Source organism: Peromyscus maniculatus, chromosome 1, assembly GCF_049852395.1.
Source record: "Peromyscus maniculatus bairdii isolate BWxNUB_F1_BW_parent chromosome 1, HU_Pman_BW_mat_3.1, whole genome shotgun sequence".
NCBI lineage: Eukaryota > Metazoa > Chordata > Mammalia > Rodentia > Cricetidae > Peromyscus > Peromyscus maniculatus.
The window spans coordinates 61,843,460-61,868,660 of record NC_134852.1 but is presented as its reverse complement, the minus strand read 5'-3'; the positions used below and the strand labels follow the sequence as shown (position 1 = coordinate 61,868,660).

Genomic DNA, 25,201 nt, shown 5'->3' with positions numbered 1-25,201 from the left:
TGGTTCTGCCCTGTGGTGGACTCCAGCCCCCACTCCTTCTCATAGCTGTGTGTCTAGGCTGTGTCAGGAGTTTGACCAGATTTGAGAGAGAGAGAGAGAGAGAGAGAGAGAGAGAGAGAGAGAGAGAGACAGAGACAGAGACAGAGACAGAGACAGAGACAGAGACAGAGACAGAAAAGATGGTCCGTTCACACAGCACAGAGAAGCCCTGATTCTGGGTATTGCCCTTCTTTTTGGCCACCAGGAGCAGAAAGAGCAGCTTGGAATGGAATGCTGTGGGCAACCCTCTCCTCCTCCACCTCTATCACCTGGACAACATTTGCTAAAACTCTCCTGTGTCAACAGGCAGCAACTGCTGCTCTTAGAAGCAGAGCGCCTCAGAAATGATGGGTGCCTTCAGCCTGCATTTGCCAAGTACCTTCTGTGAGCAAGATCCTGATCCTATGGCAGTCCTGATAATACAATGCTGAGCAAGCCAGGACCCTTCTCATCTGACCAAAAAGCTGGAGGTGCTAACATGATTGTGCCGTGGCATCTCCTTTGATTGATGTGTGTATATGGGGGAGAGTTCCACTCAAGTCTGTGGGAGGAGGAAGTGTCCTCCAAAGGGAAGGCAGGAGCTACTTCTTAAAGGATGTTTCTAGTAGATGATGGGCTGCCAGAGTAAGGACTTGGGCAGTACAAGTGTTAGACCTGGAAGTAGGCTGGTCAGAGGAATGGGAAAGCAGGTGAGACTTAAGCTTCAGCAGAGGCACTAGAACAAAACATCTCCCAGAAGTCATGAGCCTTGCCTGTTGGGTGGGGTGGCCTTTTTGCACTTGGCTGTGTGGCTTCCCTGTACTGAGGGGTGGCACGAGTCTCCCAGTGCCAGCATGGGCTTGGGAGGTCTGTAGCAGGAGGAAGGTGGAGGCTAGCAGCACAGATGTAAGGGACATTGGATTCACCAGGGGGCATCTGGTCATAAAGTCTGCAGAGCATAAAATCTATTGTTTCTTTATTTACTTATTTATTGAGACAGTGTCGTTATGCAGGCCAGTTTGGTTTTGAATTCCTGATCTTCCTACCTCTGCTTCCTTAATGCTGGGACTATCATGCCTGTTTGAAGCCTATCACTGTGCACTGAATACACTTATGATGTTCAGTACTACCATTATCTAGTTACATGTTTTTACCTCCTCAAAGGAAACCCCACATACACCTATTAAGGAGCCACACTCCATCTTCCGTCCTCCAAGCCCCTGGCAATCTCTGATTTTATACCTGTTTCTCTGGCCAGTTCTGGATATTTCATGGAAGTAGAATCATACATGAAAACTTTTATGTCTGGTTTCTTTCATTTAGCACAGTGTCTTCGGGGTTTATTAAGCTGGTAACCATTACTACCCAGTACCGTATTTTTTATGGGTGAGTAATTTCCCACTGTATGGACAGACTACATTGCATTTGTCCACTTGTCAGCTGGTGGACATGTAGATTGGCTCTGCCTTTTGGTTTTTGTGAATGGTGTTGCCAACTGCTATTATGATTCCCATAAGCTTATGATTTTGGACCATCCCTTCCCTGCCATGGGCCCGAGTCCTCATCTGTAAATAAAGTAGTCACATCCCAAGCTCCTTGCAGCATGGATATCATCGCCATTATGTTTAACTGTCCCTTTTTGTCTGTGGACATAATATTACTCTATAGTTACAGACTCAGCCTGGACCACCCACCCAACTTCTAGGAGCTCATGGCTGGTGGTGCTGCCACAAATAGATGCCATGAGTTGGGGGAATTCCAGCAGGGACTTGTTCAAGGACAATGGGGGGTACGTGGTGGGTACCACTTCTTTGCCTAGGAGTAGGTGGGTGGGTGCTGTTGGGGGCATCTGGAACAGATGCTAGCTTTGTGCAGTGTTTATGAAGAGAAAGGTGACAGACTTGGTGTGGCAGGCAGAGGAGCCTGAGCAGGTGCTCATCCTAGGAGGTATGGAGGAGATGGGAGGAGGAAGCTTAGCTGGGAGGGACTGTGATTCCTGGGTATGAAGCTGGGGCAATCCAGATAGACTTGCCCCCTACCATGGACTTTCTGCCTGCAATCAGCCCTCCCAGCATGCCTCTCTGTCACCACAAAGCTCTCCTCAAGATCACTTTCTCCCCAAGATCCTATCCTCTATCTCTATTTGCCAAACGAAATCTCTCTCACTTTCATGCCTTGGTTCTCTCTGTTCCTCAACCTGCAATGTTCTTTCCAACTTCTTCCACATCCTACTCCTCCGTATCTCTTCATGGAGCACTTCCTAATTTCAAGGGAAGAATCAGTGTCTCTCCCCCTCCCGCCCAGGCTCTCCAATACCTGGCTCACGTTTCTCCTGTTGCTTACTCTGTTCCAATGCTTCTTAGCTGCTGATGCACCTGCCTTTCCCACCCACTTCAGTGATGTGGGAGCATCCTTTCCCCTCTGCCCCTGATGCATCCCAGGCATCCAGTCCAGCTCCTGAGCCTTTGATGGACAGGTTAAAGGTCTAACAAAGGGTAGTGTCAGGTTCTCCGGGTTGGTGGCTTTGGGGTCTCTGAGGGGACAGATTGGATCCAGCTAGAAGCTTCTCAGCATAGAGAAGATGGCCAGGTAGAACCCTATCCAGGTTTGTTATGGCAAGTTTAACATGCAGAGGCATGTGCTGGCTTGATGGAAAAGAAATGATCAGGGTGATCACATCACGCAAATGAGTCACTAGTTACAGAATATGCAGGCGGAAGGTTCAGGGCCCTTCAGGGACCACACACAAGTGATCACTCACCTAGCTCCCTCAAACTTCATTCCCAAGGTATCCAGGTAGGAAAAAAGTGCCATATGGGGCCAGGGCCAGGAATTTTCCTCAGCTAAAAAGCAAACTGTCTATGTAAAGAGAAAGAGGCCAGCTTCAGAACATCCAGATGGAGAAACTGAGGCACAGAGAAGTAACTCAGGTCACATGGTGTAAACAATTGTTTTGAGGTAGTTTACCAAGTCCTGAGTTCTTGTCAGTAGTTACCCACCCTCTCACCCAGTGCCCTGTATGCCCCTTGTAACAGGAAGGATCCTTGAAGCAGACCTCAGTTGCCCATCACGGCTGTGTCATGTTCCAAGGCTTCTAATAAGTATCTTTGCCGTCTCGGTTACTAAGTGTTTCTGTTGTCGCCAGCCAAAGAGCCCAGAATGATGCGTGCAGCAAACTCAGGGAACAGACAGGCTCTGCGCCCAGGACTCCCAATGCCTAGTTCATGCTATTTCCATCCCAGCAAGCTGCCTACCCTCCTGGCCCATCTGTCCACTGTCCAGCCATCTGTGCCCTCGTCTGAGCAGACCACAGACTTAGGAGTGCTCTGGATCCCAAAGAAGGGGCCTGAGTGTTCTCTGGCTGAGGTGTACTCAAATGAATGACTTCCCTTTCATCCCCATTCTGTGGGTGGCATTATAGAGCATGGGATTTCCTGAGACCTAAGGAAGGGAGGATGGAACGGCCTGGACAGGCCACCTAAGGGGCTTGGCAGCTTGTCTTTCTGTCTTTTGGGTGAGTCTAACACAGGGACTGGCCCATCCATTTCCTCGGTGTGTGCTTACTACAAACAACTACTGTGTGCAAACCATACAAACACAATGAACACAAGCAACGTAGGAAAAAAGCCAGGCCCATGTCGATGCCGGTTAGGAAATGTTCAGGGCTCCCTGTGGTACCATTGAGGCCCCAAACAAGGCACAGGAGTCATCAAACTGATGGAGGAGTGGGCATGACTGTGGGATGGGAGTGCTGTCCAAGCAGAGGAGGTCATGTGGGGTTGAGAGAAAGCAGGGCATATTCTCGAAGGAAAGAAATTCAGCCTGACAAGGCAAGTGTGGGAAGGGAGGGTGGCGTGGGACGGGATGATTTGCAGAGATGCCTATTGGTGGTGTTTTTCTCCTCATTTTCCTTCTCCTTACTCTTGCTTCCAGAGAGGCAAGACAGACCCGTCCTAGCTACTTTGAGGCAGGCTTGGTTGTAGATTCCCAAAGCCATGTTCCCGAGAAGCTGTCCTTTAAGGTTTTGTGTCTTGAGGAAGGTGGAATCTTCTGGACAAGGAGGTGGGTGCTGAGGATATGGAGAGCTGTCTTCACTCCAAGAAAGGTGACGTAGCCAGCCTCAACCCTGTGCATGCATGTGCGCACGTGCATTGTGGGAATCTGTTCTCTCCTTTTTTTTTTTTTAAAAGATTTATTTATTTATTATGTATACAGAAGAGGGTGCCAGATCTCATTATAGATGGTTGTGAGCCACCATGTGGTTGCTGGGAATTGAACTCAGGACCTCTGGAAGAGCAGTCAGTGCTCTTAATCTCCGAGCCATCTCTCCATCCCCTGTTCTCTCCTTCTAACATGTGGGTTCCATGTATCAAACTCAGGTCATCGGGCTTGGCAGCAAGTGTCCTTGTTTGTTAAGCATCATTGGCCCCTAAGTTCTAGCTTATTCCTTAGTTCCCCAGGGGCTATCCTACAGCCTGGTAAAATAGCGGATGCCCAGAAACCCTGCAGGTGACCAACAAAGATACAACAGAGGGAGGAAGTGCTGGTGGTGGTGAAGGCTCTGTGGACACTGTCCATTCCTTCCCTGGGCCACTCCTGATCTTCCAAATCTCTATCGTCTGTTTCTCATGGTAGGTTGATGACGATGGAAATCAGGAGGAGGAGGAGTTGCCCAGAGGAGGGAGGGAAGCAGACAGAATCAGGCTTGTTTTTCCACTCTCCATGCCTGAAGAGGGAATGGGCAAGGGCGGCATTGACGAAGGCCCTTTCCTGAGCACTGTGTGAGGCATTTGGCCCTCACAACAGCCTAGAAGGAATACACTGTTAACTTTACTTTTCTAGAGAAGAAAATAGAGATTCTGCCAAGTGAAGTGACCTGCCCAAGGCCACTCACAGTTACAGATCTGCCCCTATTATCCACATTTTGGTCCTTTCTCTTCCATGTTCTAGCCCTGGATATAAACTATATCAGAGATAGGAAGATGACACATTCTAGCAGGTGCTGGATGTTCTTTAAGAAAGCCCTTTCCCAGGTGTGTGTGTGGGGGGAGGATGGAGGAAGAGAGAGAGTACTGGGAAAGATAACGAATTGGGGGGACATCTCAGGGATGAGCTAGAAACCTAGAGCAATGGAAACTCCCATGAATCTATAAGGGTGACCCTAGACTTCTAGCAATAGGGGATGCAGAGCCTGAACCAGTCATCTCCTGTAGCCAGGCAAGACTTCCAGGAGAGGGACTGGGATGCCAATCCAGCCACAAACTCTTCAACTTACAATTTGTCCTACCTATGAGATGTGCTGGGGTAAAGATGGTGCTGAAATTGTAGGAGTGACCAACTGATGACTGGTACAGGTGGAGAGGGAGCTCCCATACCCTGAGAGGGAGCTGACCCCTGAATGCCAGGACCCAGAAGTGGGTACCTGAACACAAATAAAAAAAAGAAAGAGCCAGTGAAATGCTTCCTAATAATATTCTGCTATACTCTTAGATTGATGCCTAGCCCAACCGTCATCAGAGAGGCTATCCTCAGCGACTGATGGAAACATTGCAGGGACCCACAGTCAAACATTAGGTGGAACTCGGGGAATCCTGCTGAAGAGAGTAAGGAAGGATTGTAGGAGCCAGTGGTGTCAAGGGCACCACAAGAAAACCCATAGAACCAACTAACCTGGGCTCACAGGGGCTCGAAGAGACTGAACCAATTACCAGGGAGCCTTCCTGGGACTGACCTAGGCTCTCTGTGTATATGTTACAGTTGTGTAACTTGGTCTTCATGTGAGATGCCAAACAGTGAAAGCAGGGGCTGTCTCTGACTCTGTTGTCTGCTTTGGGGACCCTTTCCTCCTACCGGATTGCCTCATCCAGCCTTAATAGAAGAGGAGGTGACTAGTCTCGATGCAACTTGTATGCCATGGCTGGTTGATATTCATGGGAGGCCTGCCTGTATCCACACAGAAACAGTGGAGGAGGAGTGGACAGGGTGGGTGGGTGGGAGCAGGGAAGCGGGGAGGAACTGGGAAGAAGGCAGGAGGGGAAACTTTGATTGGGATGTAAAAACAAAACAAAACAAAATATCCCCCTCCCCAAAATAAAAGAAAAAAGAAGAAAAGCAAGCCCTTCCCACAGACAGATGGGGAAGCATGTGATGATTCCCATTTTACAGAAGAAGATACTAAGGCTTGGGGGTACAGTAGTTCTTCTGGGTTCATAGTGTGAGTCAATGAGAGGGAGACTAGAGAGAGACTCCTGCACCCAGGTCCTGGTGTGGGGAAGCTCCCTGATGTCCTCTGTGGGAGCAGAAGGACTGGTGGATGAGCACCAGTTTCCCAGGAAGCATAAGCCTGCCTTGGGAGGCAGTGTGAGGAGTGTGGATAATGGCAACCATGTTCCATCAGAGCATAGACAGATGCACTTACAGGTCCAGAACCTACTAATTCTTGGTTATAGATACAGGTGTTATATGATCTGAATCTTAATAGCCTGTAATAAAAATGAAGATGTAAAACAACAACACACCCTACCCCCCAAAAAAGATGTTTAGTGAATGGGCCTATCCCCCAGGTTTCAACTTTGTGGTTGTCAAGGTTAAAAGGGGCAGTGGCAGAGTGGCAATGGCTCAGCAGAAGATACTCTCAACACCAAGGACGTCAGGCCAGGTCCAGGGAGGCTGGGTAAAGGCTGCTGACCAGGTGTGGAGGGTGGACTGAGCTGAGCCAGATGTTGGTGGAATCTGAGTCCCGATGTGATCATTGGACAGTGCGATCATCCACACGGCTGTATGGACCTATGTTGATTATGAACAGTGTGTCAGGCAGGGACTCACAGGACAACTGAAGGTCTTGAGGGTTCAAAGGCCATCTGGTCTACCTGTGCTTTCTATGACTCTGAAAACATTCCATTCTGCTCCCCCCTCTCCAGGTACACAGTTTAATTTGCAAGGAGAAAACAGGCAATCACAAATGGGAAGGTGTGATCACACCTCCTGTGGGGTGCTGATGCTGATCACACCTTCTGTGGGGGTGCCAATGCTTTCTCTACTTAGACTCTCACCCCATCTCTAATGCCTTGGAAATGCACCTTCCTCTCCACTGGAAAGGTCCCTTTAACTGTCAGCTGGGAAAACACCAATTTTCCCTTTAAGAGAAGTGGGGACTATTTAGAGCAAAGAAAGAGGCCTACAAGGTGAGTGTGTGGGGGAAGACAGGGGACGGTAGTGGTGGATAAGAATAAAATAAATGATATCTGTTTACAAAAATACCGTAATGAAACCCACTACTCTGTGCTAATAAAAATTAAAGACCAGAAGCCAGGCAGTGGTGGTGCGCACCTTTAATCCCAGCACTCCGGAGGCAGAGCCAGGCAGATCTCTGTGAGTTCGAGGCCAGCCTGGTCTACAGAGCGAGATCCAGGACAGGCACCAAAAAACTACACAGAGAAACCCTGTCTTGAAAAAACAGAAAACAAAAAACAAAACAAAAAAATTAAAGACCCTGTTCAAATGTCACCTCCTTAAGAATTCCTGCTGACTCCCTCAGGGAGCCTGGTATCCACTTTCCTGTTCTTGTTCCTCTATTCTGTGATCAATGCCCAGGGGCCTGCTTCACTGGGAAGATTTGCACCCAGGCCTATGGTATGGTCATCATGGCCTCCCTGTGACTGGGGTTTACTGTGTGCTGGGTCCCACCCCAAGCACATCACCTCCTTTCTCCTTTCTCATTCTAATCCCAGGTAGGAAACAACATGCTCCTTCTACACATGTGCATGTAGGCCTGGGAGAGAGAGAGAAGAGAGAGAGAGAGAGAGAGAGAGAGAGAGAGAGAGAGAGAGAGAGAGAGAAAGAGAGAGAGAGAGAGAGAGAGGATTGTTTGTTCAAGAGCACACTTGGCAAACAGCAGAGGCAGGCTTTAAACTGTTCCAACCCCAGCCAGGTTCTATTTGAACTGCTTGCTTTATGGTCTCAGATGAGTGTTCCTTTTCTTACACTTAATCTTTATCCAGGCAGTCGTTCAAAAAGTAGTTCTAAAAAAGTAAATAAGTCAAAGTGGGCTAGAGTTTGAGTGTTGAATGATTTTAATCACCACAAAAGAAGCCAACATGAGCCCCTGATATTGCTCTACAAATTAGGACTCCCAACTGCCTACCTGATTTTTGCCAAGATACCAGATTCCTAGGTATCCATTTCCTCACCCAGTACACACTTTAGATTCAAAAGATTAGGTGAATTTTGGGTCCTATACAAGGTTTTTGTATGAGATGTACGTAAAATGTTCAGGATGTGATCCCATAAGCTCCTAAAGACTCCAGCTGATGAACAAGGCCTTTTCAAAGGCAATTGTATAAATGACCAACAAACAATGTAAAACAATGTCTACACCCTTGGCCAACAGGGAAATGCAAATTAAACTAGAGGTTCCACTTCACTCTAATCAGAATGGCTATCCTTAGGAAACCAAACAGCATACTCTAGAGAGGATGCTGGGAAAGGGAACGCTTAGATTCTGTTGTTGGGAATGTAAATTTGGTGTGGCTGCTTCAGAAGTCAGTATGGAGGTTCCTCAAAAAGCTAAAAATAGAGCTTCCATAGGATTTAGCTATACCACTTCTAGGTATTTACCCAAAGAAATCTAAGCCAACAGAGGAAGGAGACAACTGCACACTCAAGTTATGGTGGCACTGTTCATAATACCCAGGTATGGACAACCTAGATGTCCACCAGCAGCTGAATGGATAAAGAAAATATGGTGTATGCACACCATGGAGTTTTATTTGGCTGTAATGGATGAATTTATGTCATATTCATAGAAAAAGGATAGAACCAGAGAATATCATGTTAAACAAAATAAGCCAGACTTAGACAAATATTACATTTTCTCTAATAGGTAGAATATAGACTTAAAAAAAAAAAAGGCAGCTGGGAGCTGGTGGCACACATCTTTAATCGCAGCACTTGGGAGGCAGAGGCAGCTGATCTCCGAGTTTGAAGCCAGCCTGGTCTACAGAGGGAGCCTGGTCTACAGAGAGAGAGTTCCAGAACAGCCAGGACTATACAAAGAAGCCCTGTCTGGATAAACAAAACAAAACAAAACAAAACAAAACAAAACAAAACAAAACAAAACAAAACAAAATAAAACAAAACAAAAGCAAACAAAGAGAGGCATGAAAATAGAAGTGAGATTAAGTGGGAAGAGCAGGAACAGCAGGAGGGCGGAGGGGGCAAGAGCATGGAAGGGGTTGAGCAGGATTGAAATATATTGTGCACACATATGATGGAAATGTCATAATCACATCCATTGATTTGTACAGATATATGGTGATTTTTAAAGGGGGAATGCCCATTGTTATTCTTTTGAGTGAGGCTCTGGGGTGTTCTCTAATGACTACAGCCCTTTTCCTCCCATACCAGTGCTGTGGAGATTCAAGGTGAGTCCTGAATCATACACACCGAAAGGTTTAAATGACAGAGCTCTGCTTTGTTGTAACGTTTGCCAATTTCCATGGTGTAAATGCTGCTACTATGCCGTGGTGGCTGTTCTTGGTTGTCAACTCGACTATGTTTGTAATTAACTACAACCCACACCTGTGAGAGATTTTCTGCATGGTTGGAAGTGGGTGAATCCACTTCTACTCTGGACCTTTGAGGTAAGAAGACACACATCTTTGATTTGGGTCTTGAGGTGGGAAGACAAACATAAGCCTTTGATCCAGATCTTAAGGCTGGAAAACACAGGCCTTTAATTCAGGCCATATCTTCTGCTGAAGTCTATATAAAGACATATAAGAAGAAAGCTTTTGCTCTTTGCCTGTTTGTCCTTGTCTTGCTAGCACAAACATTCCTTCGCTGGCATTGAAGCCTACATCTTTGGGATTCCAGTATATACAGAAGACAAGTTGAGACACCCAGTCTTGTGGGACTGAGCAACCACTAGATTCTTGGACTTTCCATTAATAGCTAGCCATTGTTGGATTAGCTGGACTACAGCCTTTAAGTCATTCCAATAAATCTCTCTCTCTCTCTCTCTCTTTCTCTCTCTCTCTCTCTCTCTCTCTCTCTCTCTCTCTCTCTCTCTCTCACACACACACACACACACACACACACACTCCATAAATTCTGTGACTCCATAGAACCCTGACTAATACAATGGTTGATTTCAAGCTGTAACTATGAAGGGTTTTGCTGCCAGCCTTGGAAGAAGTCCAGAGCTTTGTTCAATTTCTCTGTGCCTCAGTTTCCTTATCTGGTGAGAAAACTGGACCTGGCAAATCTGGTAAACTGGACCAACAGAGATAACTGTGCTAAGTAAACCTAAAAAGATCTTAGAAGAGCACACAGTACCCTAAGTGTTAGCCATCAGTTCTGTTAAGGGGGAACCCATGTTTAGCATAGTTTCTCTGGCTTTAACAGAGACCTCGTCCCCACACTTGGCCTTCTGTCTTGTGCTCTGGCAGCAGAGTTCCTGACTTGTAGTACTGAGGCCTTGCCTCTTTTGCAGCTCTCTGCTGTCCTCTGGGATTTAGATGTCACCTCACCACACTGTTTTGTGCTTTTGGTCTCTCCCTGCCTCTGGCTTCACCCAGACTTTCCTGATGCTGCTGCTGCTGACTGTCTATCAGTGTTGCTGTGACTTGCTTTGGAGAAGCTATGATGATCGCTTCTGGAATCTTCTGCATTCCTTCTCACGAGGCTTGGATGCACGAAGGGAAGGCTGAGGCCCACCTCGAAGTCTGCCTCCACCTGTATCTAGGGAGTCTCAGCCACTGCCACTTCCACATTGGCTCTAGTTCCCATTATGTCCCACTCCAGCCTCTGAGTAGCCCTTCTGGGGTCAGGCTTGGCTTAGGCTTCATCAGTACATGTGAGGAAGATGGGGGCACTTCAGGGTTTGATGGAGGAGTCAGAAACAAAGAGTCAGAGGCAAGGCCTAGGAGAGCCCAGGCACAGGCTAAGCAGAGACAGCTTCTGAATTGAGGTTCTTTTGCATCAACAGGGTGTGAACCAGGAAAAAGATCTAGAAGGGACTGGAAATGAAGGTTGGAAGGGTCCTACTTCCTGAAACAAATTTAACAAAGACAAGCCAGGTGCTTCCATGTGCCACATGCTTCCTTAGACAAGCCTGGGGGGCTGTCCAAGACACTCTTCTATTGCTGTGAAGAGACACGATGACCAAGGCAACTCATAAAAGAAAACATTTAATTGGGGGCTTGCTTACAGTTTCATAGCGTGTGTCCATTATCATGACAGGAAGCAGACAGGTATGGCGCTGTCACAGTATCTGAGATTTTAATTTCGTGATCTATAGGCAGCAGGCATGTGTGGGGTGGGGGTGGGGTGGGGGTGAGGTTGGGGGGTGGAGACTGGGCCTGCTGTGGGCTTTTGAAACCTCAAAGTCCACCCCCAGCTGCAAACCTCCTCCAACAAGGGCACACCTCCTAATCCTTCCAAACAGTTCCTGAACTGGGGGTTAAGCATGCAAATATATGAGCCTATGGGGTAGTGGGTAGGGGGGACATTCTCATTCAAACCACCATAGAGGGAGACATCACCATCCATTTGTAGAAGTTAAAAGAAATTAGGGAGACTTAGGATCTGATGTGGTGGTCATTCTGGCCAATAGAGAAGACAGGATGAAGCCTGGCCCTGCACTCTGGACAGTGGATTCTTTTATTGCTGTGTTTTGGAAACAGCTGCATTCCTGGGGCCCTGGGTGGCCTTCAACAGACATCTCAATCATGAGTTGACTCTCTCAAAACATGACACACTGGCAATCCTGCAGTCACCCATCCTAAGTCAATCACAGATCTTTGGGAAAAGGATGGGTTTAGACGCTGAAATACTGTATCCTACCTTTCCCCTATAGAGCCCTGGGCTGGTGTCTTAATCTCTCTGAAGCTCAGCAGGTATGATGCAACTGCAAGGCTGTGGTGAAGACTAGTAAGCGAATCACGTGTAGCAGAAAACGCTAGGTAATCCTGAGGTAGACATCCTCACTGCCGTTCCCATTGACATAGCTCAAAGCGTCCTCTCCAGTCTCCCTCTGAGCCAGGGGAGACCTCTTGCTTTTTGCAGTTCCATCAGCTACAAAAGTCAGCCTCCCATTGCCTCAGGCCCTGCCAGGTATCCCTGCAGCTGAAGAGATTTGCAGGGTGAGAAGGGTTCCCAGCCAAACTCCTCCTCTCCCCTCTGGAGAGCCCTGGCTGTTTCCAGATCCTCAGTCAGACCCAGAGCCCCGGGGAGGAGCAGGTAAAATAATTGGATTCTCCAGGTCCTCTTCCAGGAGGTCCCTCCCCAGCCATGTTCTCTCCTGCTTCTCAGCCTCTGTCTCCTACGCTTCCTGTTTGGATAGGCTCTCCAAGCTGTGGCCTCCTGCCCTCTCTTCCAAGGCTCACCTTATTGTGTGTCTCCTCCAGGAGGTCTCTTCAGGGAGGCTGCTGCATGCAACCTGAGCTCTAACTGGATTCTTTCTCCAGTGCTTTGGTGGTCTAGGACCTGGTAGTGAACCATACCCCCTGCTAGAGCTGTTCCCTGGTTCTTCGGTCTGTGACTATGGCTTTCTAGGAGCTGTCCAGGCAAAGAAGGAGTAAGCAGCAGGTTTCATCCAGTGTAGGGAGACAACACAGAGAAGAAACAAAAGGCAATGCAATGAGCCTTCAGTTCTTCCCTGTGCATCACATTCAGAAGGAGACCAGAAAGGAAGACGTGAGAGAAGACGAAGGAGAGAAAGATGAGGGAAGGATGGCTTTTTGAGACTCAGCATTCGGCACCATTGGACAGATCATGCTTTCAGGTTTTCTGTGGATTATCCTCTGATTATATAACCCCAGGCTCCACCTTTGAAGTTTACCTCCTCCAGGCAGCTTTGCCTGACTGGTCTCTGCTTCCCTATGGCTCCCTGAGCTGCACAGCTCTTCTTTGGCCATAAGTCCTAGGCTATGATTCTCGTCTGTGCTCAGGAATTACAGACTTCTTTTCACCACTTTTTTAAAAATCAGCTTCAGAGAATGGCCTGAGATATTTGCAGTTATTTTATTTAAAAAATTTACACACATTTATCTATCTATCTATCTATCTATCTATCTATCTATCTATCTATCTATCTATCCATCTATCTGTCATCTATTGTGTGTGCATGTGTGCGTGCGCGCGCGCACGTGCATACATACCATGGTATGCTTGCAGAGGTCAGAGGAAAACTTTTGGAGTCATGTGGATTCCAGGTACAGAACTCAGGTCAAAGCTTGTCTGCAAGCACTTTTACTCATTGAGTCATCTTACTGTCACCCTCCCAATGTTATTCTTAAATTTGTGTTTTTATGTTTATTTATTTTGTGGTCCTGAAGATTGAATCCAGGGCCTCTTAGATGCTATTCAAGTACCTACCACTTAGATAATCCCCAGCTCAGTGCACGTGTACACGTATATACATAAAATGCTTATTTTTATTTTATGTGTAGGGATGTTTTGCCTGTGTGTATTAATGTGCACTTCATGCATGGAAGCTAGAAGGTGGGGCTAGAACCCCTGAAGATGTTATATGTTGCCATGTGGGTGCTGGGAATCAAACCTGGGTCCTCTGCAAGAGCAGCCAGTGCTCTTAACCACTGAACCATCTCTTCAGCTGCTGCATACTTTTGTTCGTTCGTTTGTTTGTTTGTTTGTTTGTTTTTGTTTTGTTTTTTGAGACACAGTTTCTCTGTGTAACATCCTTGGCTATCCTGGAACTCACTTTGTAGACCAGGCTGGCCTTGAACTCATTGAGATCTACTTGCCTCTGCCTCCAAGTGCTGAGATTAAAGGCATGGCCACCACACTTGGCTTGCATACTTGTCATTTTTTTCTCCTTTCTTTCATTCTCTCATATATTGCATCCTGACTGCAGTTTCCCCTCGCTCCCCTCTTCCTGGTCTTCCCTCTCCCCATTCCACTCTGGCACCGCCCATCTCCCCCAGATTCACGCCTCCTGTTTCCCTAAAAAAAAAAAAAAAAAAGAGCAGGCTTCCTAGGCATATCAACCAAACATGGCATAACAAGTTACAATAAGACTAGACACAAACCCTCATATCAAGGCTGGACGAGGCAACCCAGTAGGAGAAAAAGAGTCCTAAGAGCAGGCAAAAGAGTCCATGACACCCCATACTCCTACTGTTAGTCCCACAAGAATACCCAGCTACACAACCATAACCTATGTGCAGAGGACCAAGCTCAGACCCATACAGGGCCTGTGGTTGTCACTTCAGTCTCTGTGAGCCCCTATAAACCCTGCTTAGTTGATCTGTGGGCTGTGTTCCTGTGGTGCCCTCAACCTCTCTGGCTCCTGCAATCCTTCCACCCACCACTTCTGCAGGATTCCCCTGGCTCAGCCTGGTGTTTGGCTATGGGTCTCTGCATCTGCTCCCATCTTAAATTCTGTTTGTATCTGAACTAATTGACGAAACATAGTATAATAATATCCACATCTATATAGCTCATTCCAGAGACACAGAGCTGGTCTCTGCCCTCTACTAGCCTGCAATCTAGTGAGTGGTGCCAGATATGTGCAAAGTGAAAGCTGAGGATGCCTTATGGGTGTGTGTAACTGGAGTCTGGGAGGTTGCACAGACCAGAGCTGAAAGACAAGGAGTCCCTAGAGAGCAGGGAAGATGTTTGGGGTGGGAGGAAGCAGGACACAAAGGCTTGGTGAGGTAAGTGGGCAAGGAGGGGCCACTCAGTGTGGCTGGAGGCTGGGCAGAAGGACAAGACACTGATTTGAGCCCAAAGGCCACTTTTCCCCCTGGGGGTGTAAGGCAGATGTTACTATTCTAGTTGGCATTTAGAAATCAAAGCCCAAATCAATGTCACTGGATCCATTTGTGTGAGTCCAATTACATGGATGGCCCTCAAAAAACTGCTTCCTAATATAAAATACCACCCATAACATGATTCTACTTACATGAAGATCCAGAAGAGATAAAACCCTTCCACAATGATAGAAATGGGAATAGCTATTGTCTCTGAAAGCTGGAGGTTAATGAAGCATTTCACATCTATACCTTTTTACTTTTTAGACATGGGAAGAAATTTACTTTTCTGATTCCATAAAAATAAAACCATAAAAGCAGCTGTACATTATGCATGTAACACATGAATAGCATCCTTAAAGCATACAAGCCCACAGGGTTGTAAATACTCAGTAGACCATTGTGCATCTGACTGAATATAAAATATACCTTAAGATTATATGTGAGCAATCTTTAATAAAGATAGGGTAAATATAGGGTCTCATGTGTCTCAGGCTGGCTTTGAACTTACTATGTTGCTAAAGGATGACCTAGAACTTTAGCTCCCCTTCCCTATATTTCCCAAGTGTTGGGATTACTGGTATGTATTACACACCCAGTTTATGCACTGCTGAGAACTGAACCCAGGGCTTCATATACACCAGACAAGCACTCTACTGACTAAACTACATCTCTATCTCCACTACTCTCTCTTTTTTTTTTAAATTCTGAATAGAGTCTCACTAGGTTACTCAGACTAGCATTGAACTCACGATTCTCCTGCCTTAGCTTCCTGAGTAGTGAGGCTTGCAAACTGGTCTTTTTTCAGATAAAGCACCAGGTCTATCTGAAAGTTCTCATGTCTTATTCTCAAGACACACATTGATATGGATCACTGTTGCTAGATTGATTTTCTGGCCCCTACTAGAGCAGAGTGATTCAAGGGCAAGGCCCTCCAGGTCATGCTGATTGCCGAGGCTCCCATGTCCACCTTGATGCCCAATGCAGTAAATACCTGCATGCTTGAATGAATTCCACCCACTGCGATCTCTCTTGAGAACATTCGTTTTCCACCCACAGTGCCTTTGGATCACAATAATTCTTCAGAAATGGAGGCTGCACTCATTTGTAATCTGTTCCCCTTTCTTCCTCTCTATTACCTCCAAGATCATGCAGAGCTCACATGAAATTTACTTGTTTTAAATTAATGGCTTCTTCCTCCACCCTCTGTTCCTAAGATGTCCATGAGAGGTCTTCTTCATGCTAGGCAAACAAATCTCTCTCTCTCTCTCTCTCTCTCTCTCTCTCTCTCTCTCTCTCTCTCTCTCTCTCCCCCTTAAAAAAATAAAAGAACCCCATTGCTTCTCAAAAAGTTAAACATAGAATTACCATATAAGCCAGCAATTTCACCTGTAGGTACATACCCCAAAGAACTAAAAGCAGGGCTTAAGCATACCCTCTCCTAGAACTCCTTGATCACGTGTCTCTCTATTTTCTCCAGGATCCAGCTCTTATGTCCCATGTTTCTTCCTATTCTAGGATATGGAGCCAAAGCATCTGCTAGGTTCAGATGGGGTCTGGACCAGGAGGTTCAGACAGTCTTTGATTCTAAGACCAAGACCACCTGTCAACTTGTTCCCCACAAGGTGCCACCTTACAGCTTGTCTCCTGTTCCCAGTAACAGCTCATGTTGGCAGCAGGCCAACATATCACCTGTCTGCCTCACACTCAAAACTCATCTGAGGGCCACAGCAGCAATGTCAACTGCACAGACTAGAAGGGCTTAGTGTTTCAGTATCCTGGAAATCCAAATCACACCCCACCAGAAATAGGAAACTAAGTTTGGGAGACAGAAAGAACCTTACCCAGGTCACTCAGCCATGAGTAAGTTTAGGGTAAGAACACAGACACACACCAACAGTTGTGCCAGTCTATTGGAGTGCATGGGTAATTTCTGGTGACCTTTTGTTTTTGGCATAAAGTCCTATATAATTTAAATTATCCATACATGCCTTGTTTAGTTTAATGCACAAGAGCAATATATGGCTGGCTACCTTCTAGAGTCTTACCCTTGACACTTGTAGATTCATTTAAATAACTAATTAGGTACCTAAGGTACTCATACTTCTCTAAATAATTTCTATGTCCTGTTGCTATCTCTGCCTTTTTGGGATCTGTCATTTTACCGATGAAGATAATGCCCTGTCCTGAAAATCTGTGCCTTTGTGCAAGAAATTAGAGTCTTCAGAATGTCTGTTAGAAAAATGGTGGAGGGTGCCGGAGTTAAACAGGAGTAAATGGGAAACGAACAGAAGAATGTTCCTTTGTGCTACAAGTAAGAACAAAGACCTTGAATGTTACCTTTTTAATTGTTTTTTTGCAGTCATTTTAGGTATGTTTTTTTTTTTCTACTTGGTTTCAGTCATGAGCAGTGTTTACAACATCCAGGCAGACTGAAAAAGATACAAGATTTTAAAAAATGTTTGTGTGTGGGTGCATGAGTACCATGGTCTATATATAGAGATCAGAGGACAACTTTGTGGAGTCGTTTCTCTCCATCTTTACATGGGTTCCAGGGATCAAACCAAGGATGTTAGGCTTGCAATGGCAAGTAATTTATCTCTTGAGCCATCTTGCTGCCTCAAATACTGGTGTCTAACTCAAGTTACAACACAGGCATTCAAGTCCTCTAAGTTTTATGAATGTGACCATACTACAAGTTCACTGTATCCTTACTTCAACACAACATATTTATTGATTCAGCTAAGTCTAAGATATGAAATCTGGTGCATGAATGGCCAGGTCCAACATTTATCCCTTCAATGACTATATTTAGTGAGCCACTCGCTGTGTATAGCACTAGGGTTGTTTTGCTGGGCAGTAAGAATACACAAATAGGACTCAGGTCCTCTTGGACTCATTAACACCAATGTATTATAGGTCTCATTCCTCAGACCTATAAGCAGCCACATGATGGGCCCTGCCCTCTTTTGCACATATTTCTTTGCCCGAATTCTCCTTTGCCTATCTTTTATCTATCTCCATGGAGCTCCTTGGAAATACCCATTTTTTCTTATCCCAGGGTTCTTGCACATGCAACCTCTTCTAGAGATTACTGCTCTCTCAAGTCTCCTCCTCACTTCCTTCAAGGCTCTGTTTGCATATCAACTCCCCAAAGGCAGTTTTGTTTAAGGAGCATCTCTTCCTCCACCTCACTTCCACTTACCCCTCATCCTGCTTTATCCTTTTCCAGAGCACTGCTAGCCACCTCAAGTATTTTATCTTTGCTTAGGTTTTATTTTCTGTCTCTCCTGGGCTGATGTGGGAAGTTTGTCTTTTGCAGCAACACATCCCTGGAACCTGCAATAAGCCAGCACATCACGGATATTTCTATGCATCAGAGGATGAATGGATGAGCTAGCTCTTGACAATATCAGGGGGTTGGCAAGCCAAGCTTTGTGTCAGGAGTCATCAAAGCTCCCATCTGTCACTCCTGCCCTTCCCAAGTCTCTTTCTCCCTCCATTCAACCTCAAAGCCTTGCTGTGGCTTACTCTTTCTCTGAAATGCCCACATTTGGTCACTTGCAGGTTTGGGTGACAATTTGGCCCCTTGCTGATGCCAGATCCCTTTTCTATCCATTCTTGCAACCACGACCAATCCAGATCCTTGTAATCTCTCACCTAGGCCACTGCCATCTTTTCCTGCTTGAGCTCCCTGTCAATAGGCTGTCCCCATCCAGCTTGTCCTCCGTGTAGCAAGATTGATTACATCTCTCCTCGACTCAACAGTGAAAGTCCAATTTCTTGGCTTGCCACTCAGGCCCCATTGCCTGCTTTCACCAAGCCTTCCTTGTCATGAATTGGTTTTAACTCTTGGCTTCAGTGGGGATGGATTGCTTTCCAGTTTCTGACCATGTTCTGAGTCCTTGAATCTGTCTGCCCTCTGCTCAGGCTGTTTCCACCTCTTGGAAACACCCCATCTGTCTTCTAATACAGGTCGTTCAGACCTAGCTCAGGTGCTGCCTAGCTTCATGAAACTACCTTGCTTCTCAAGAAGAAACCTGCCTTCTTCTAAACTCTTCCAGTGGGTTGTCTTGTTTGTCCCCTGGAGTCTTTGCATTCTTCAGTCTTAACTTCCTTACCTGCTGAATGGAGTTGACGATGCTGTCAGCATCACCGTGGTGCTGTGCAGAGTAAACCCAAGTGACCCGGGGTAAGAAAAGTCTGACATCGTGTAAACATTAATTGTTAAATTACTCAAGCTAAATAACTGCAAACTAACCTGTGAACTAAAGAACTGCCCCACCGGGGTGTTGACATGGGTGTCTGACACGGCTGAGCACTGAACCAAGGCATAGGTCAGCAGGAAGAGGTCTAGCTTTATAGGGAGGAAGACTGTGGCGACCTAGAATCCCTCAGATGATCTCAAGGTGGGAACAGGTAGGGGGCATATCTGTAAAGCAAAGGTACTAATGTTGTGAGTATCTTGAATTCTCCCTCTGTCCTGGGAACTCTGCTCAGTAGCCTGTATGCATTATCTCTTTAAGTCAAGAAACATTCCCTCACACAGTAAAAGGAGAGGAAACCAGGCCCAGAGTAGTTACATAAAAAAAGTGTTTTCCCCTCCCCCACAGTTCTCCCCAACAAATAGTTCAGACCTGAAAGCTGTCCTGAGCACCTGAGAATTCTCCTCAAGGAGAAAGCACTGCTGAGTGGGTACAAGGAGCTTTGGAACTGCACGGTTGTGAGGAGCTGGACGTGGGACAGAGATCTCCCAGTCTCAGGGTGGGAGCTCCTGCACCCCCAAACCTATGGGCTGTAGCTCTTTATAAGTTCATACAGATGGTGCCTGTTAGGAGCAGGATGTCACCCACACAGACTACAATGTCAGTGGTGGCTCCTAGAGCTGTTTCATAGCCACCTTTGCCCTGCTTACCTCACTCAAGGAAGCTTGAACTCGAGACAACCTCATGGCCCTAGAGTCTGAACTTGGTCTTCCTATCCCATCCAAACTCTGCAAGGTGACCGACCTCATCCTTTCTCCCTCCAGTTGTGCTTGTACCCACCTCTCGGGGCATCCTCGGTCACCAGACAGCCCACTCTGGATGAGGACAACCAGCCGCCCTTGAGGGAGCTCAGTGTAGCTGTAACTCGAGCTTCCCAGAAGTTTTCTCAGCAACATCAAGAGGTCACACTTAATAAGCAGCCAGAAACAGGAGTGGGGGCCTGGGGACCGCCACAAAGGCCTGGTTGGATGAGGAAAGGTGGGTGCTTAGGGAGGAGGGCAGAGTGACTGAGAGGGAGGGCATGCAGTCAGCCTAAAGTTGGGTAAGAAGATGAAGCCTGGAATGCCACATCGCTTAGTTCAACTGAGGACCCTCAGGCTTAGTGACTTCTGGAAGGGCTGGGACTAACACCCTGGAATCTAATTTCTGCTCCATTCTCCTAAATTACATTCCAAACCATGGCGTGCTTACAAAACAGAGCCCTCTTTGAGGTGTAATGAGACAAACTAAAGCACCCCCTCCCATTTTTTTTTTTTTTTTTTTTTTTTTTTTTTTTAACAGTAAGGATAGCAGGAAATGAATGGAATCTTTAGCTTCAGTTGGGGGAAGGGCCAGCGTTGCCAAGATTCACCTGGCATACTCACGTGGATGTCTGGGCTCTGGGGCTTCATAGGAATAGGGTCTGATTGTGTAGGGGAGGAAAATGAATATAAAAACCAAGCAGCCCAGATTCTGATGCAGGCTTTGCTACCAACTCTCTGGTGACCTTGGCCAAGCCACCTCATCGGACCTCAGTTTCCCTGTCTGTAAAATGAAGCTGTCAAATGAATTCCTTGGGCCCTAAGATCCTACCCCTCTCTCTAAATTGATCCATGGTGAGGATTGTGACCTGAGCTTTTCAGGAGCCCGGGCCTCCTCCGGGGAAAAAAAAAAGCAATATGTCGGAGGAGGGGAACGCACCGGGATTCTATTTTGGAAACGGGTGGCGGATGGCTAAAGAGTCGGGGGCGGGGGGCACAGTTTGGAGATCAGTAGGCTAGCTCCTATCTCCATATCGCTTCTGGGGGTTCAGACTCTGGAGAGGCGCTACAGCCTAGAGCTGCACACCAGGTTGGGCCGCAGAGGCTCGGACCCGGACCACTATCTGGATCCCTCCCTGGAACCACGCAAGAGCGCGGGGAGTGCCGGCCGCTCCCTCCGTGGTCCCCAGCGCCAAGCTCCCTCCCTTGCGTGGGGACCCCACTTCCAGTCTCCAGGACGCCCCACGGGGGGCGTGGCGGGGGCGGGAGCGGGCTCCTGGGTCCCGAGGTTGGAGGAGGTGTTAGTTTTGCTGCCGCCCCAGAGGGGACCCCATACCAGTGCCTCCGGGTTTCTCACACAAAGGCACCCACCCAGGCGCCGCACTTACCGGCCAGAACGGGCTCCAGGCGCCGGCGAGCGGACAGGCAGGCTGGCGGGAGGATGCGCGCGCGCGAGTGTGCGTGTCTGCGTGTGTCCCTGTCTGTATGTGACAGGGGCCGTGCGGAGCTCGGTGCGTCTGCGTGTGCGGGGGCGTCCGTCTGTCGGTCTGTCCGCGGAGCCCTCAGTCCCGCGCTCCTTGCGCGCTCCCTGCCCAATCGCCCCACCAAATGCGCCTGGGCTGCGGAGTCGCGGGCGCAGCTGCCGGGTCTGCTTGGCACCCCCAGACCCAGCTCCGCCCCGCCCCCGGACGGGCTTGCGCCGCTCCCCGGGAATTGCGCAGGGCTCGCCCGCTTGGCGGGGTGGGGGCGGGGAGCTCTGGCATCGCCTAAGGCTCTAAGGGGCCGCACCACAGACCCTTAACCTCGGATCCCATCTCCGGCGCCCCCTCACCCGCAGCAACTGTGCGCGGAGTCCCCACAGGCGCCGCCCCCATGCCAAGGTTGTCTGGACTGAGAGGGCGGGGGAGTGGGAGCGCCGCATCCATTTCATTCATGATTTTCTTCTCCAGGGAGCCCCGGGTCGGGGCTGCGCGACTACGGCAACCGCCAGAGGGACCCCACTAGGGTTGTGCACATTAAATCTGGAGCAGGATGGACAGACAGATAGATGAGGATAGAGGCAAGCTAGACAAAGGGGGTCAGAACTGGGGTGGGGGTGTGCGTGCACAGAGGGGTGCTGTAGCGCTTCCTGCAGGATGCTGGCACCTGCACCCATGGAGACACTGCATACCCGGGCGCTCAGGACCTGTTCCAGGACTCGGAGGAGGCGCCTGACTTCCCACTCCTTCCTTTTCTGTCTTTGTAGAGCAAGAGCAGGTGGATACCTCTTTCTCCACCAGGGTTAGAGCTCCTGACTTAAGCAGGGGGGCAGGCACCATCTGCTTTGCTTTCATGTGGGTACCAGGGTTCTGAGGGCTGCTCTGGTGCAGCATATTCCCAGTCTTACCTTCTCTGGGGCTGGTTCCTGACATCTCACCCCACTGGAGGCTCTGTGAGGCAGTGGACTGCACGCGCAGCAGTTTTACATGGCGAAAATGAGAAGCAGCATGCGGCTACTGAGGAGAACGGTCCCAGTCACCGTTCTCTGTAGCTGGAATTTCCGCTGTAGCCTCCTTACTAGTCTTCCATCCTTGGCCACCTGCAGCCGGTTCTTTACAGAGCAGTCAGAGCGATCCTTTTGAAACGTTCACCAGGCTGCATCTGTCCTTTGTCGGAACTCTCACAGTGGCTGCCCATTGCATCCAAGGGAAAGCTAAAGCGCACACTACAGCCAGGGAGGGTCTTCATGAGCAGGCGTCCTTGTCATGGTCTAACTTCACTTCCTGCCCTTCGCTCCTTCCTCCCAATCAGTGGCCATAACCAAGATGGCAGCCAGGCAGGCCCCAGGACCTTTGAATTGTTAGTCTTTCTCCTCCAGAAAAACACATGGGTTTCTTTCTCCTTTACCTGTTTGATGTGCTGCTTCAATGAGGTCTTTGTGATTATCCTACTTAGGATTGCAGGCCTGCTCCTCGTATTTTACTATAGCAGTTAAAAACCTTTTTTTTTGTGTACCTGGAGGTGCTCCAGTTTCTTTTGTCAACTGCCACTTTACTGCAGCCGTGCAGTTGGCCACTGTCACCCAACTGCTGTTTTCCCATCTCTAGGCCATTGACCATGCTGTGCCTGGGCCTGTAATAACACCCCCCCTCCCCGCGGACCCTCCCCCGGGCCCCCTGCCGTGTTTTGCTCAATTTTCAACATTACTGTCACCTCCTCCTTGGAACTTGGAACCTCTCTGGCCACCTTCAGATCATCCTTCAGGTGGCGATCTGCATTGGTTCTTCATCCGAATGCCTACATTGGCTCCCCATTTCATCCAAGGGATAGCTAAAGTGGTGTTTCCATGGACACTCAGCCCCCACTACTTTCTCATCTTTCCCCCTAGACACACTCTAGACTTTCAGACTTTGCTCGCCCGATTCCCACACAGAAAGGCCCATCAGACACCTGTGTCTGAAGGTCAAGAATATTGATCAGGAGGCCATACGCTAGGCCTTGATTGACCTTTTTTCTTTTGTCTATGAGGGACACAGAGACAAGCTAGGCCTCCTATGCACTCTCTCAGAATTTCCTTTCCAGGAAGTGGGGGTGGGAAGAAGGAATCAGTGTCAGACAATACTCCAGGTCACACTCCCCAGCTGCCTGGGTGTGTGGGTGGGGTGCATAAGGACCTGCTGTCCTCTCCTGAGTGTATCAGCACCATGGTGGACTGTCAGGTCGAGCTTCCCCAGACATCACCAATGTGACTGTCGAGTGCCTATGTGTATGGGGCAGTGCTTTGTATATTCCCAGGGTATTTCTTTGTTTAATCTTTGTGGCTACTTAGGTGAGTGGTGGACATTTTTTGATAAGCCAATAATCCAAAGGAACTAGAAAGAATAAGTAACTTAATATCACTTAAGAGGTGTGGCCGTCAAATGAAGCTCTAGCCAGTTCCAAAGCCACCTGTGACTCCAGCCTCAGGAGATCCAACTCCATCTTCTGGCTTCCACAGGCATCTACACTCACATGACATACGCTCACACAGACATACATATAATTAAAAATAAAATAAAAATAAAAAAAAGTAATCGGGGCTCAAATGATCTTTCTCCTCTGTTTCTTGCTGGGGTCTCTATCAAGCAGCTTGTTCACCTTGTACCTGCCATATCCATTCCTATGAAGACTTTAGGATTTCCATGGCTCTCTAAGGGTTACTTTGGTACAGTCAACATTCATGGAAGATTTTGAAAATAATGTGTTGCTGTCCCAAATTCTATGCTTTCATCTACACAAGCACCTTGGGAGGTGCTGTTACTGTCAATCAGGAACTAGAGGCACTGAGGGGTTCAGGGACTTTCACGTCACCACAGAGCTCAGTCACTCATGACAGGGAAGAGTCCAGCTTGTGTCTGTCAGTTCACAGAGCCAGCGTTCCCTCCTGTAACTCCATCAACATGGAAAGTGACCTCATCTGTTTCCTCTCTCTTTCCTGACGGGGAGGAAGGGCAGTTCTCTGAGGCCCACAACACTGAAGCTGCCAGGAGGCTGGAGGATCGAGGGGGTTATTGAGTCATTTTGTGTGACTCACTTACCCTCTCTTGAGGGAGGAAGAAGGGTTTGGGAAAAAAGAGAGGAGAGGAAGGAGGGGGGAGGGAAGGGGGAAAGATAGTTGGAGAGAAACCAGGATGTCTTTTGGTGGCTTTTGATGGGCTCTTAGGAATCAGAATCAATATTTCTTGCTTTTGGCCTCACTTGCAGTTCAGTCTGTTGGTAATGAAATGTTTTGCTTCTTTGTAAATGTTCTCCTGTCCAGATTTTTATTTGTTTACTTATTTATAAACTACCCCAATCCACAAAGGATCTGAGGTGGCTTACCACAGAAGCAGAAACCATAAACAATGTTAAAATATCGATAAAGATAAAGAACCAGGACCAAGGAAAATGTAAATAAATGCTGAGAGACCAGAGCGAGGCTCAATAATTACAGCTGATGTTATTGAGTTCTTCCTGTGTGCAAAGGAATTCACCTGTGTTATCTCACTAAATCCTGAAAAGAGCCCAGTGACGTAGGTACTATTAATATCTCCAGCTTGAAGCAGGGAACTGAGGCTCAGAGGAACGGAACACCACCCACAAAGCCATGTACCCTGAAAGTGGTAGAGTCAGTGTTTGAAGACAGTTTGGAACTGGGATCCTTGCCCTTAGCCACTGTGCTTCCCAAGGGACAAAAGACCTTGAGTTCATCCCCAGGGACTCCTGGGGTGCTGTCATGAGGGTCAGGTTTGGGTCTGAGCACGTTGGAAGCTAAAAAGAAAGGAGGACAGTCTCTGTGTAGGTACAGCTCACCTTCTTAGAGCTGCTGAAGTATCAGTCACTCAGTGAGGCGACCCTCCGTGACTGCTCTCTCTAGGGAGCCCTTCCTGTTCCCTTTGGCTGTTCT

General features: G+C 47.8%; 1 protein-coding gene across 3 annotated transcripts in view; it reads right to left on the bottom strand.

Moving 5' to 3' along the window:
- Ptpn5 (protein tyrosine phosphatase non-receptor type 5) overlaps positions 1–22,834 on the bottom strand; it is a 62,906-nt gene extending 40,072 nt beyond the window's left edge. Inside the window, exon 1 of one of the 3 annotated variants that reach the window (XM_042277245.2) lies at positions 22,184–22,834. The gene's annotated coding sequence lies outside the window, so the exon portion shown is untranslated. Of the gene's footprint in view, positions 1–17,997; positions 18,132–21,185; positions 21,953–22,183 lie in introns of those variants that run through there. The other 2 variants (XM_076543557.1, XM_076543567.1) reach the window with 2 other exon arrangements.
- Between the last annotated feature and the right edge of the window lie 2,367 nt (positions 22,835–25,201).